We start from the raw sequence: 15383 nt of genomic DNA, 5'->3' as shown, positions 1-15383 counted from the left end.
TTGTTTGTTACTTACTTGTTCAGATGGCAATATACGGTGAAAATTCTTATTTGGGTCATATATTCCAAGACGTGGGCTAGAATCTGTGATTGCGAAGTACAGTAAATATCCACACCGGTGCGGTGACTGACTGCCACACACACATACTCCTCAAAACATTAGATTCATCCACGCATGGAGCCGCGCCGGAGCACAACCCACGCAAGGAAGATCATTCCGCAAATAGCTGCAATTGCAGGTTTTTAAACAGAGATGACGACAAAGAGGCAAAACTTTCGGACTGCAGCTTTAAAAACGAAAAGTCTGTTACAAATTAAAAGTCTTTACTGTCATTTTTGATCAATTTTGTGTGTTCTTCCTGGATTATTAGTGTTGAAAAATCTTACATACACCAAACTTTTGAACGGTTGTGTAGGTGTTTACATATTCCTAAACATAAACGGATAAAAGAAGGGGGCTCACTTTTTGACTTTAGGAACATTTTTAGGACTTTAAGAAAAACAACCACATGCTTTTAATGAATGATCATATCCATTTATCATTATGGGACGTGAAAACCAAACATGAACAAAATGAGATTTAATAAGTGTGACGTGAGTGAAGGATACGGTTCCTCCAGCAGCATGCTCTCAATGGTCTGTCTGTTCTCATCGCTGATGGAGCTATCCAGCGTCCACGGCTGAACACACACAATAACAACAACACATCATATCCATTTTCAGAGTATCTTTGCATATAGTGTTAAAACAGCTATCATTTTAGGGCGAGCTAACCCTTAAAATCCATATTGCTTTACCAGTATACTGCTGTTTGTCTTCCAAGCAGACTGTAAGTATTGATCCTGGAGAATCTCACCACTGCTCAGGTCCCTGTTAAGAGAGCAGATGAATAAAAAAGGCGTAAATTACATAAAAATGTTTACAGAAATTAATTTACAAAAGACAACTATGGAGTACATGATTACAGAAGATTTAAAAGTGCATATTTTTGTTAAAACTATTTTATTGATTCTACTGTACAAAAATGTGTTATTTAAATTGTCCTTAATGTGTGGGACTGCTGTTCTAGGATGAACTTCTGATAATCTACGTTTGTAATTCCTGTCGTGGATTTTTTTGGATACATTTTATTTTACAGTGTCCTTGTTACAAGTGTAACTGTACATTTAAGTACTGAGTAATATTAACAACATGTACTAGCTACTATAGAATTAGGGCTTTGATTTAGAGTTAGTTGCAAGCAGTTATGCATTATTTACTATTATAATACTATTGTAAGTGCGCGTAACGTAAAAAGGACACTGTAAAATAAAGTATTACCAAGTCTTCTCTATGTAAACAAACAGTCCATTTCTAGTATCCACGCGTGTCATGCGAAAATTACAGGATTTACATTGTCATCACAGCAGTTAAAAATGAATATAACGTTGCTCATACGGTTAGTAGCCATTTTTTACATGTATATTTTATTGTTTACATGTATAAAAGTTTTATTTTAACATGTATAATGTATACGTTTTATGGTTATGTTTTTGAAACTGTGTGAATTTTAACGTTTATTCCAATGCAAAGTCTTGCCCCACACAGGCTTCCATTGTAAATTAATGTACACACAATACGTGTTTGTTTTTTTGGCATTTTTAAAAATTTTGTACTGAAGCATTTCTGTAAAGTGAGGATGTGTCCTTCCTAGTTAAAGGGGTCATATGATGCTGCTAAAAAGAACATTATTTTGTGTATCTGGTGTAATGAAATGTGTTTATGCGGTTTAAAGTTAAAAAAACGAAAGTTACTCCTTCTTTCTTTGCGTGAACATTTGTGTGGCGTTATGCAAATCTTCCCACACAGTTAGGTAGATATGTGGGGGCGTGTTCGAACGAGCCGTTTTAGGTAGGTGTGGCTGACTCTTAACTTTTATAAAGAATATCTCTTTGGATTTGAGACTTTAGTCTTTGCAAATTTACAGATCTTCTTTATGCACCAAGAGCTTGTAACACTCCAAAGAGAAAGGAAAAAATGAAATTGCATCATATGACCCCTTTAAGTCCTTCTGAGGCTTCAAGGCTAGAGTCCTTCTCAGCATTAAACGTTAGAATGAGACGGTCTAGTGAGTGCAGGAGCGCCATAACAGGTGGGAAGTTTGGACAATTCCAAGGGCCCAGCGAGGGAGAGGGTGCCTGGAACCAAGGGGGACGCCCCTATGCCTACTAAGGATCCTTCACATTGAGATGTCCTTTGATGGAGCTTAATGACATAGCAGCTTAGATATGCAGCCTTATAAGGAAGCTCCTTTCATTTTGGAAGTACCCATTGTCTGGTCACGCTTATGGAACCCCTCCTTGTGCATGTAAAGGATCCTCAAGTGATTTTACCTTCATCAAAGTCTTACCTGTTCCATTCCAAGTCTCCAACGATTTCTTATACTCACCTTCATGTCTCCAGTGATCTCCGATACTAAATTTCAAGTCTCCAGTGATCTTCTATACTCACCGCTGTATCTCCAGCGATCTCCTATACTCACTGCTGTGTCTCCAGCAATCTCCTATACTCACTGCTGAGTCTCCAGCGATCTCCTATACTCACTGCTGAGTCTCCAGTGATCACCTGTACTCACTGCTGAGTCTCCAGCGATCTCCTATACTCACTGCTGAGTCTCCAGTGATCTCCTATACTCACTTCTGAGTCTCCAGTGATCTCCTATACTCACTTCTGAGTCTCCAGTGATCTCCTATACTCACTTCTGAGTCTCCAGTGATCTCCTATACTCTGTGCTGAGTCTCCAGTGATATCCTATACTCACTGTTGAGTCTCCAGCGATCTCCTATACTCACTGTTGAGTCTCCAGCAATCTCCTATACTCACCTCTGAGTCTCCAGCGATCTCCTATACTCACTGCTGAGTCTCCAGTGATCACCTGTACTCACTGCTGAGTCTCCAGCGATCTCCTATACTCACCTCTGAGTCTCCAATGATCTCCTATACTCACTTCTGAGTCTCCAGTGATCTCCTATACTCACTTCTGAGCCTCCAGTGATCTCCTATACTCACTTCTGAGTCTCCAGTGATATCCTATACTCATCTCCAGCGGTCTCCTATACTCACTGCTGAGTCTCCAGCGATCTCCTATACTCACTGCTGAGTCTCCAGCGGTCTCCTATACTCACTGCTGAGTCTCCTCCAGTGATCTCCTATACTCACTGCTAAGTCTCCAGCGGTCTCCTATACTCACTGCTGAGTCTCCAGCGGTCTCCTATACTCACTGCTGAGTTTCCAGCGGTCTCCTATACTCACTTCCGAGTCTCCAGCGGTCTCTTATACTCACCGCTGAGTCTCCAGCGATCTTCTATACTCACCGCTGCGTCTCCAGCGATATCCTATACTCACTGCTGAGTCTCCAGAGATCTCCTATACTCACTTCTGAGTCTCCAGCAATCACCTGTACTCACTGCTGAGTCTCCAGCGGTCTCCTATACTCACCGCTGAGTCTCCAGCGGTCTCTTATACTCACTGCTGAGTCTCCAGCAATCACCTGTACTCACCGCTGCGTCTCCAGCGATATCCTATACTCACCGCTGAGTCTCCAGTGATCTCTGTCTCTCTTCTGCTCAGTACTGCACTGGACTGTTTATTTGAGCACTTTAGAGTCAGTTTGGTTTACCTGCCTCAGTTTATCAGCTTATTTACTTCCCTGTTCATCCCACCATCGTCCACACCTGCTGTGTTGTGCTTTCTTCCCTAATTTATTTATCTGCTGTGCCTTCCAATGTACAAATTTCGATATCTGCATATATCCAGCTGTCAATAAATACATTTTGGGTTCAACTAAACTATTTTGATGCAATGCTTTTAGCAAAAGAGGTTGTTATCGCTGGTGAACATTTAGTATATGAGAAGCTAAACAGCCACACACTCAACATAAAAAACAAAAAGGTTTGTGCATATTAATATTAATTCTATTTTAATATTACTATTTTTTATTTTGAAAAAGTATTATTTTTTTATTTTGTTTATTATACATATAATTATATAACTCATTTTATTATGTAATTGATTATTATTATTTATATGTTGTCAGGGACAGCAGGAAGGGACACATGTTAATGGATTATTTTTATTGAAATATAGTCTATTTTTGCTGTGCTGCACATGCTGAATTAAAGTGACAGTCCACTGTTCGCGGTAAAAATGAACATGGCTTGACACGGAAATGTTGTAATTTCACAATAAATAGATATAATTAAAGTCTACTGTGTTTCACAGTCAACATGTGGCTTTTTGGCTAGGTTTAAAACAAGGAAAAGTACACTTTTAGATGAACAAGGCAACATAATAGATGCACTTGTGGAGGTAGAAAAACAGGTCTTTAAGACCTGCAGGATTGCTTGAAATAAAGATTTAAATTCAAAGGAAAGGCACGAGAGCCGTCTGTTTCTGTCAGTGCAACAGTATGTGTGAAACAAGCGTCAGGCTGATAGAGCAGAACTGGAGGGAACACACACACACAGCACAAACACACAAGAACACACAGCAAGACACCACTCAAGACCACAAAACAACACTACTCAGCACAACACAAGGAGAAACAACATGTAATAAAAGGGAAAAAATGTAAACTAAGTAAAAAGTAAAACTAAACAATTTAAACAAATAAGTAAAGGAAATATCTAAGTTTAGACTAACAGTATCAAATCCAAGCAATAACGAGAATACAAGACTAGAAACAAGACTGATGAACAACTAAAGAAAACATTACAAATATAAGCAAAACAACTGAAGATCAAACCAAAAAAAAAAAAGAGAAAGAGCAAAAACTACAGCAAGGATACACAATCACAGCAAATAACAGAGCAAGATTGGAATACAGAGCAGCAAGTCAGTAACTGTCTCTATGGCACAAGATGAACCAGCCAACACAAGAGGAAAAAACAGCACAATATAAAGGAAGGAAAGTACACGAGGGCCAGGTGAGCACAATTAATGAAATGAGCACAAGACAAGGGTTAAACAAGGGACCAAAGGAACACATGGCAGACACAAACAAAGACAAAGCAATGTGTTAAGACACGAGAGAAACAAAGAAACATTAAACAAAGACAACACAGAAAAAGCTGCCCGGTCAGAACCCTGACCCATGTACTATTTACTACTACTACTAATTATTTATTATTATTTTAGTTTTCTCTATTATTCTTATTCTTTATTAGTTCTTGGTGGACCACTTTCTTTTCTCCCATTGGTAGTCACTGCATCACAGTTTATTTGCAAATATATTGTTGTTGTTGTTATTTCTCATGCACCACAGCACAGGAGGTGCTGGTCTCCTTCTAGCTCCACCAAGTTCAGCACAACACCTAACAAACACGTGTTAGCCTCCCGCGAGAAGCTGAACTGGACCCCAACCGTCACCCACCGAGCGAAGCTTCACTATTGATCTTCACTGTCAGTGAGAGATATAAAGCAGGTTTTCGCTATGGTAAGTGTGACTCAGCTGAGCAAGGGTGAGTGAGAGCGTCACACCACCTGACGCCGTGATTCCTTCCCATACATATGGTGTGGAGGAACACCTCTCAACATCACCATCCAAGACAGCAATCCCGTGGGAAACTGAACACAGAGGCCCAGCAGTCACCCGCTGAGGTGCTTCATCAAGCTCTGTGATGAGTGAAGCTGTGATGCAAAGACTACCAATGCTGGCTTCTGGTAGGACGTCCTGCTTTTGCATTATTATACATTTTATTATTAATAAGTCATCGAAGACTATCGAGTTTGGAGTATTTCTACTAGGGCTGTCAATTGTTTAACTTTTTTTATCTAATTAATTATACAGTGTGGCAATTAATGAATATTAATATTAATAAAATAAAATTAATAACATATTAATCAAATTTGGCTGAGAAATTACCCACAAAAAATAATTTAAAGCCATTATTGTGTTAAAGCATGAAATCGATATTACAAAAATTAGAAATATTTATTTTTATTTTTTGATGAACTATCCCTTTAATTCGTTTTTTATTAATATAGATTTTTTTATATGTAAATATGATTTTTTTTAATGAAATTATACTCTTAAAAAGAAACCTAAACTGCCAGTAGGTGGCATTAAAATGTCTTAATGAATTAGTCATTGAGTCATTTATTAATTCATTCGATTTGTTCAAAAGGCTGATTCATTCAGGAATGAAGCAAATCTTTATGAATGGGTAACTGAATCATTGGTGTATTCCTTCAAAATGCGGATTCTTTCAGAAATCATGTGTTTTTGTGTGCTTGGAGACGCACAACACTTGTGATGTGGTTTTAATAGGTAATATTTGCGTCGGCAAACTGAGCAAAAACAGACAATATTGAGCTTAAAATATAACATAATATTAACTTCTTAATCACAACTGCTGTATGTGAAATCACTCTTGCACTCGTGCTATTTGGGACAAAAACTGCACTCGTGTGATATTTCTTATCATATGATATAAATATGAGACAAAAAATCATACAGCGGCATTTTTTTTTGGCCTAATATTTTGAATTTTGGGGGCACATGATTGCATTTATGGACTACCTTTACATAGTTGTTGTCCTGCATCACGTTTGTCAACATGAAATATGAGATGACATACAGGTCTAGGGGAAGTGCTGTTAACATATTTTAATTGTTATTTTTCCATAACTAATTAATTAAAGTAACACTCCACAGAGAAAGGAAAACTTGAAATCGCATCATATGACCCCTTTAATGTAGTTACAGTTCTTGCTGTGATCGGGCCTTACACATTATGTCATACAGAGGATTTAGAACGCGTCAAAAGCTTCTCATTTAATATTCAAAAACGGGCTGCCTCTCTCTCGCGATGATGATTGGTTGATGAGAATCACATCTTTTAAACTGCCATGACTCCGATTTTTTTTTTTAATTATTGTATCCCTTGAGGCTCACTTTGATGTTAACAAAAGAATCATTATTATTTTCAACCCTCTTCTGACCCTCTGTCCGAAATTATCCGTTTTTAAGGGGTGGCTCCAGTAAAAGGCCACAGTTATGATTGTCTAACATCATTCGAAAGGAAAAAGTATCATCCACTAACCTTATATAAATGTAATATGAGCTCTATCATAGACCAGTTGTACCAATGCCCCATTAAGTTATTCATTATCCACACAAGACCGTCATTTACAGACAAAGCATAATGAAATTGTTGACTTACGGTTTTGCGATGCAGCTGCTGTCAGATTCAATACAGTTAAGTTAGATTGATCTTTCACTCTCCATTACACTGTCCTCTTTACAAAACAATCTGCAGTCAAATGCCCCGAACAAATTCACGATGCGAACCGAAACCCAACAAAGTTACGTGGTTTTCATTACCCATTTTACTCTTAGTAATTTAATAATTTAATAAATTTCATAATTTAAAAGTTTAGTGCAGAAGTATCGAATCGGTATCGATATCGACGATACTGCCTTGAAATATTTCGGTTTCGATTCGAAAACAAAATAAGGGGTATCGCCCATCCCTAACCCAAATGAAATGTACTATGCAGGCGTAACGTGACTAAACGTAAGTGGGTGTGGCCTATGGTGGGACAATGTGATAAAATGATTGGTCGATGCCTTGTCATGCCCAAATATAGTCAAGTAGTGGCTAATAATGGTTGTAATTGATCTCAGGTTAGTTTGATAATTTTGTTTTAATTTTAAGTTAACAGATAGACGCTACTTAATTGATCTAGTTGGCCTATTTACCAAACACTGGGTTTGATGACACAAAACAAGCACTAGCCAGCCTATATATTAATAAAAGAAGGACTCTTCATATTTAATGGTATTTAATCATTTGTATATTTCGTTCAATAGGTTACACTTTCTATAAAACTTTAGTTTTATAAAAGTTGTCATAACCACTGATCTATATTAGAGAATATATTAAAACCATAGACTGTATTTTTTTTTTTTTAATTTTATGCCATACATCAGACTATAAAAACATGGACGTAGTGTCCGTGATGTCACCCATAGTTTTTCTGAAGAGCGTTTTTGAAGCTCAAAGTGGGCGGAGCCGGCCGTCGCCATCTTGGCAGCGCGTCACCGCACGTCACTCCCAGATAATCAAAAATGGGCAAAAAGGCGGGAGCTGGTTGCTAAAGCCACGCCCACCTAGCTCGACGGCAGTCAGCAGCGGCAATCCACCTGTCACTCAAGTGGCCACGCCCTTAATTATGCAGAACTTTAAGGCTTAAAGTCCGTGTGAACCGGAAGTTGCTGACGACTTTATTTCAGTGTAGTGACGTATTTACAGCTGACACGGAATATTGAATAGAGGGCATGGTTTTTATGTTTGCGCTCCTCCTCTCTGTCTCTCACTCATAGCAATCTAATGTTAGAGGGGTGTGTTTAAGCATATTCTGCCCAAGCCGTCAAACTGACGTTATCAGAAAAGGAATGCCATTCCAGAGCGGAAGTAAATGTTCAGATTTTGATTAAAGATTACGAAGACAAACCATTTTTTTCAGCGGATTAACTTGCACAGATTAATTGTTGACATCATTACTAGCAATGTACGCTAGTAAAGTAAATAAAGTCGATTTTGATTTCATGCGGACTTTAATATCATTTAAAAGGATGAGTTATAAAAAAAATTCACCCCCCTCACAGTTGTCATGAAGGGCAAAATTAGCTATATAGACCAAAATAATTTTTTGAACCAGGCTGTAAACATGTTTTTTCTGCTGTAAAGTTGGGCATTCAGCCAGCCTCTAGCGGCCAGTTGACGAATTACAGTTTAAAGGGGTCATATGATGTTGCTAAAAAGAACATTATGGGGCGTGTTCGAACGAGCCGTTTTAGGTAGGTGTGGCTGACTCTTTTATAAAGAATATCTCTTTGGATTTGAGACTTTAGTCTTTGCAACTTTACAGATCTTCTTTATGCACCAAGAGCTTGTAACACTCCAAAGAGAAAGGAAAAATTGAAATCGCATCATATGACCCCTTTAAAACCCGCGCTTTGACTGTGTTTACGTTGCATCTGCGCCATTTTGACCAGCGGGTATCGCCATTGTTTCGAGCGCTTTGAAAGAGTGAATCATTTTGTGAAGCAATTGGGTCAATAAATTCGGACTTACGAAGCTTTATCATTATTCAGTTCAGCTTGAGATGATCTTGATATGATGATTGTTTTGTTTGGTAGGGTTGAATGATGCTGCAACCAATTGTAGATCGGTTATAATAGTTTTTCTTTTATAAAAGCACAGTGATCTAGGATGTTTTCCATGCATCTTCATGTGACCCTCTAACTCTAGCACTCTCTATTCTAATTCTATTTAATCTGTTTTTTTTTGTTTTGTTTTATATTTTAAAAAAACACTTGACCCTCTAACACTTGCACTCTCTTTAAAAAGCCTAACACTAGCTTTTCTCTATACTTTTTCTATTCTATCTAATTTTTCTTTTATTGTATGTGTGTGTGTGTGTGTGTGTGTATATATGTAAACCTTTCTACGTGTACTGTGTTCGGGAGACTTGTCATTGCTTATTATTGCTCTTTTGTTAAGTTTTGATTGCTTCTATTGTCTTCATTTGTAAGTCGCTTTGGATAAAAGCGTCTGCTAAATGACTAAATGCAAATGTTTGGCTAATGAGTTTTAGTATATACAAACGTGAATACAGCTAGCATAACAATAGCTGTACAAAGGTAGACTGCAATAAACACTAAATAGACAACTTATATATTTTATATTTACACGTAAACCTGGTCGCAGCAGTTAGGTCGTTTTCTGGGCTTTCCTCCACTTCCATTTCAAACATCCATCCATAAGGTGACATGAACTACGCATGTTTCAGTAATAATAAAGATGCCATACATTTTGAATCGTTGCTATTTTATTATGTTTCTCCTCAGAGGGTCAGTCAGGTAGCTGAGCCCATCTCTTACAGGAATGAGAAATGTTTTTCTTTAACATCTCTTCTCTCACACGTCTACCCACAGCACATACAGTACATGCTTTAGTAATCTATCACAAACCGGTAATGTGATGCGTATATACGCCCTGTGCGACAATTACACATGATTATGGTGATCCACTCACATGGACATCTAGTGTGTTTTTTTTAAGTTACAGTTAGTGTGGCATGGAGCCATGGACATCACAATTAGTTTGGCATGGCATCAGCAGGATTTGAGCAGGAACCTGTGCGCTCTGGACTGTCTCTCTCTCTCTCCAGGCAGATCAGCAAGCACTAGTGACATTCAAAACGACAACTGCAAAACAGCCACAAGTTACAGGCAATATCAGACAGTGGAAGTCACAGGTCAGATGTGTGAGAGATACGCTGACATTTCTCTGTTTACCTGCTCTGTCTCACTTATAGAATTTGATCTCGGCGAACACACAGTTAAAGAACAGATCCCCGAGCTCCTGGCCCTGTATCTCCCCCCTAAGCATGACCTCGATCTCCTCAAGACACTGAGATTCCAGGTATCTCATAGTCTCCTGTAGAGAGACTCCAGCATCCTGACACACACACAGAGACACAGGGCTGTTAAAGGAATATTGCAGATTCAGCGTAAGTTAAGCCCATGTGAGAGCAGTTGTGACATAATGTTTGATAACTACAAAAATAATTTCAATTGTTCCCCCTTTTTAGCAAAAATATGGGTTACTGCCATGGGACTTACAATAGAAGTGAATATGGCCATTTGTTCAAATTGAATATGGCCAATTATTGTTAAAATGCTCACTGTTCCAACAATATAGACACAAGGCGTAGGCTAATCAATATGCATGTTAACATGCGAAAAAGTGTGAAAAATCTCTAATTATAAAACGGTTAGTTCCAGTCCTAGCTTCTGATTGGTCATCAGCTGTGTTTTATTCATGATAAAGCACAGCTATGAGTGCTTCACTGAAGCTCTTAAACAGAGCCATAAAGCAACTGATCTGAGTGAGTAAAAGTACAGGGAATGTACACGTCCCTTGTGGGTGCAAAACTGAAAGTCAACCTGTTTTATTTCATAATGTGCTATGGGACTTTATGGAGGTAACAAAAAGTTGACTCAAAGTTGACCCAAAAAGTAAAGTCATTGCAGCAGCATTTGTTCAAATTGAATATGGCCAATTATTGTTAAAATGCTCACTGTTCCAACAATATAGACACAAGGCGTAGGCTAATCAATATGCATGTTAACATGCGAAAAAGTGTGAAAAATCTCTAATTATAAAACGGTTAGTTCCAGTCCTAGCTTCTGATTGGTCATCAGCTGTGTTTTATTCATGATAAAGCACAGCTATGAGCGCTTCACTGAGGCTCTTAAACAGAGCCATAAAGCAACTGATCTGAGTGAGTAAAAGTACAGGGAATGTACACGTTCCTTGTGGGTGCAAAACTGAAAGTCAACCTGTTTTATTTCATAATGTGCTATGGGACTTTATGGAGGTAACAAAAAGTTGACTCAAAGTTGACCCAAAAAGTAAAGTCATTGCAGCAGCATCACATTTTGTAAATCCTGCAGTGATCTTCTCTGTCCAGCAGGTGGAGGCATTCTGAGCTTCAGTAATTAGCCTTCTGGTAATTTCGAAAAAAGAAAATCAGATCAAATGTGCTGTATTGTTGTTGTAATGTATTGTATTGTCTTGTATTGTTATTACTATTTTGCATACAAATTTAATAATGATATTAGATTAGAAATCACTCAAGTTTATTTATAAAATTAGATTACATTGTTATGATGTAGGCTATAATGAGTGTATATTAAACAATTTTGGCTATTCAGAATAGCTTATTATGCTACCATATTGCTTGTAATATTTTCACAGACTGCAGTATGAATCTCTGCATTCTCTGAAGACCTCAGTGATGTAGTTCATTTGCCAAGATGAACTGGACAAGAGAGCTCATATGCTTTTTACCGTAACCACAATGCAATTCATTTGAGTTTCCATTTATTGACTTTTTGGCTATTTGGTTGGACTGCTGAAAATTAATGTGTTATTACACAAAATTGGACACAAAATAAAACATGGTATTTATTTCTGAAACTATAGCCGAGGGGTCATGTGACCACAATGCACACTGTTGTTTGAAACTTAATCATTGAATATTGCATCCTGTTTCATATATCTTACTATTTTTAAAAATGTTGCATGGCACTGCATTGTATGCAGGCTTGTGTTGGACTCGGACACTCCGTTAGTTGTTGCTGTGGTCTACAGGCCTCCAAAGCCACACAAAGACTTTTTAGCAGATTTCTTGGGGGGAATCATCCCCAATTTTGATAGGTTTTTAATTATTGGGGATTTTAACATTCACATATGCTGCCCCCAAAACTCACTTGCAAAAGACTTTATCAGCCTAACAGAAGCCTTTGATTTAGTGCAGCTTGTTAAAGGACCTACTCATATACATGTGTAACCCCTCTCTCCCGGGTCCTCACCACCACACCTCGTTCTCGCTCTGAGTGGGTCTCGAACCCGGGTCTCCGGCATGGGAGGCGGACGCACTAACAAGGAGGCTAAAGACTGCAGCCACTAGCATCACGTGCCACGGCACCTATGTAACCCCTCTCTCCCGGGTCCTCACCGCCACACCTCGTTCTCGCGCCGAGTGGGTCTCGAACCCGGGTCTCCGGCATGGGAGGCGGACGCACTAACAAGGAGGCTAAAGACTAAAGAGGGGAGTGAGGATTACCTGCACAGCACCTACTCGCTGGCCTCCGTTACACATGGACACACTCTCGATCTTATAATGTCTCATGGGTTCTCTATGGGTGATATTGAGATATGCGACCACAGCTTTTCTGATCACAATCCTATTATATTAAACACGCCATTGTCATTGAATGCTGTAAAACCTCATGTATCGGCTCACCTGACGCGGAGGACCACTGCTGCTAACGCTGCTTCTTTTTCTTCACTGTTTGAGGAGTTTTCCAATTCTACTGCTCTCGCTTCATCTGAGCTCAGTCCTGATGAACTGCTTTATAGTTTTAATTCTGTCTGCACTACAATTTTGGATTCTGTGGCTCCACTGAGGACTAAACATCACAAGTTAACTCCTCAGCCATGGTTGAATAATACCACTCGGACATTGAGACAGGCTTGTAGAAGGGCCGAGAGGAAATGGAAAAAGGACAAACTACAGATTTCTTATGAAATGTTAAAGGATTCTCTTATTAAGTATCAGAAGGCGGTTTTTCAAATACTGTACATTATTGTAGGTCCTCTATGCCCCGCCTCTCTCAAATGCGTCGTTTTCAACAAAGCCCCTTTGAATCTTGTGTTGGACAACAGTGTTGGGCAAGTTACCTCCAAAATGGGCTGAGAGGAAATGGAACAAAGGACAAACTACAGATTTCTTATGAAATGTTAAAGGATTCTCTTATTAAGTATCAGAAGGCGGTGAGAGTGGGCAAATCAGACTATTTTTCGACTCTCATCGACAAAAATCATAATAATCCTAGAACCCTTTTTAATACCATTAATGCTGTGTTAAACCCTGTTGTCTGTGTGTATCCTACAGAGTCAGTATGTGTGAGCAGTTCTGCCAGTTTTTTATTAATAAGATATCTGAGATCAGACACACCATCAAATCGGTTGCTGGCGACATACCATCAAATCGGTTGCTGGCGATCCTGCAGGCCATTTAAAATATACAGGTGTCTTTAGTCAGTTTACACCTATTTCGCTTTCTTTTTTAAATGACATTGTTAATCAACTCAAACTAACTGGTTCACCCTTAGATATAATTCCCTCACGGTTATTTAAACAAGTGTTCAATGTAATGGGTCCGACACTTTTAAATTTGATTAATAAATGCCTTGAGTTAGGAGTTGTTCCTGACTATTTGTATTTAAAACATGCCTCGGTACAACCCAGACTTAAGAGGCCTAATTTAGATTCCTCCGATTTATCAAATTTTAGACCCATTTCTAATCTTCCATTTTTAGCAAAAATTATAGAGAAAGTAGTTTTTCATCATCTCCAAAGTTTCTCGGTCGATTACAAAATTTTTGATGCGTTCCAATTAGACTTTAGAAAATTTCACTCCACTGAGACGGCTCTTTTAAAAGTGTTTAATGACATTCTTTTAGCTACCGACTCTGGAGATTCTGTAGCATTGGTACTTTTAGACTTGAGCGCTGCTTTTGACACTGTAGACCACAATGTTCTTCTGGCCCGCTTAGAACTGGTAGTGGGCATTAGAGGTTCAGCTTTAAATTGGTTCCAGTCTTATCTTACGAACAGGAGTTTCTCAGTTAATATTGGCAAATTTCACTCTTCTTCTGTACCTTTGACCTGTGGGGTCCCTCAAGGCTTTACTCTAGCTCCCATGTTATTTTCCTTGTGCTTCCCCTCGGATCTATCTTTGACAAGTATGGAATAAGTTATCATTGTTATGCAGATGACACACAAATATATCTTCCTTTGAAACATAAGAATGGATAAGACCCGGTGGCCGCCTGCATCTTGGATGTTAAAGCATGGATGTCCCTAAATTGTTTTAAGTCTGAATGAGAGTAAAACAGAGATTGTGGTGTGTACCCCTTCTGATACACACTATATACCAAATCTAAATCTTGGTGTTCTGGCACCTTATGTAAAGCCATACGTGAAAAATCTGGGTGTGGTGTTGGACAGTGCCTTAAAGCTTGATAGACAAGTCAACCAAGTTGTGAAGTTAAGCTTCTATCAAAGTTACTTACTTTGTACAGCACATTGGTCAACGGTAGTTGTGTTTAGTTGTGCTTTATAAATAAATTGAAATTGAAATTGATGCAGGAAAATAATATTCAGTTCAAGATGGCCACACATATTTTAATAATTTATTAGGTTCAAATAGGCTACTCAGTTTCAGGTCTTATTAGACGTTTATAATAAATAACTTTATAACACTTTGTTAACTTAATAACAGATTATTATTAAGGTCATTATTATTTATAACATTAAAATAAAAAAACTTTACTTTTTTACTTTTGTTTAAATAGACACTGACTGTTAAAAAGTATGTGACGTGCGCATATAATTTTTATGATAGGATGTTTGCTAATTTAAAACCCATTTAATCCCACTGGTCACAATAGTAACCGTAAAGAAGGTTTTCATTTATAAAGCTCTAAAAACACCTATTCAGTGTTGTATAAGGATTTTTAAAAAATGTATAATAGTAAGCATAGAATGTGATGAAACAGTTTAAAATGGGTTAATAACTGGGCTGAGATATATAAGAATTTATACACATTATTCCACCCGTCACTAACCATAAAACACACACTTTTCCATAAAAAAAAAATATATTGATTATTTCAAGGGGTTACTAATGACACATCATTTTGATATTTTCATGTCTGAGAAAACTTTGGGATTAAATGAGATAGTAATAGTGACACACTGA

At 38.1% G+C, this 15383-nt stretch overlaps 1 long non-coding RNA gene across 1 annotated transcript in view; it reads right to left on the bottom strand.

Annotated features, from left to right (window-relative positions):
• Window positions 1-10019: 10019 nt before the first annotated feature.
• LOC107716917 (uncharacterized) overlaps window positions 10020-15383 on the bottom strand; it is an 11099-nt gene continuing 5735 nt past the window's right edge. The window contains exons 2-3 of the long non-coding RNA XR_001637268.1: window positions 10345-10507; window positions 10020-10254 (exon numbers count right to left, since the gene is read on the bottom strand). This is a non-coding gene — a long non-coding RNA (uncharacterized LOC107716917). The remainder of the gene's footprint in view (window positions 10255-10344; window positions 10508-15383) is intronic.

The sequence above is a fragment of the Sinocyclocheilus rhinocerous genome, unplaced genomic scaffold, assembly GCF_001515625.1.
Source record: "Sinocyclocheilus rhinocerous isolate Xijiao unplaced genomic scaffold, SAMN03320098_v1.1 scaffold1171, whole genome shotgun sequence".
Lineage (NCBI taxonomy): Eukaryota > Metazoa > Chordata > Actinopteri > Cypriniformes > Cyprinidae > Sinocyclocheilus > Sinocyclocheilus rhinocerous.
Note: the sequence above shows the minus strand (reverse complement) of the source record. Positions and strands in the feature narration are given on the sequence as shown.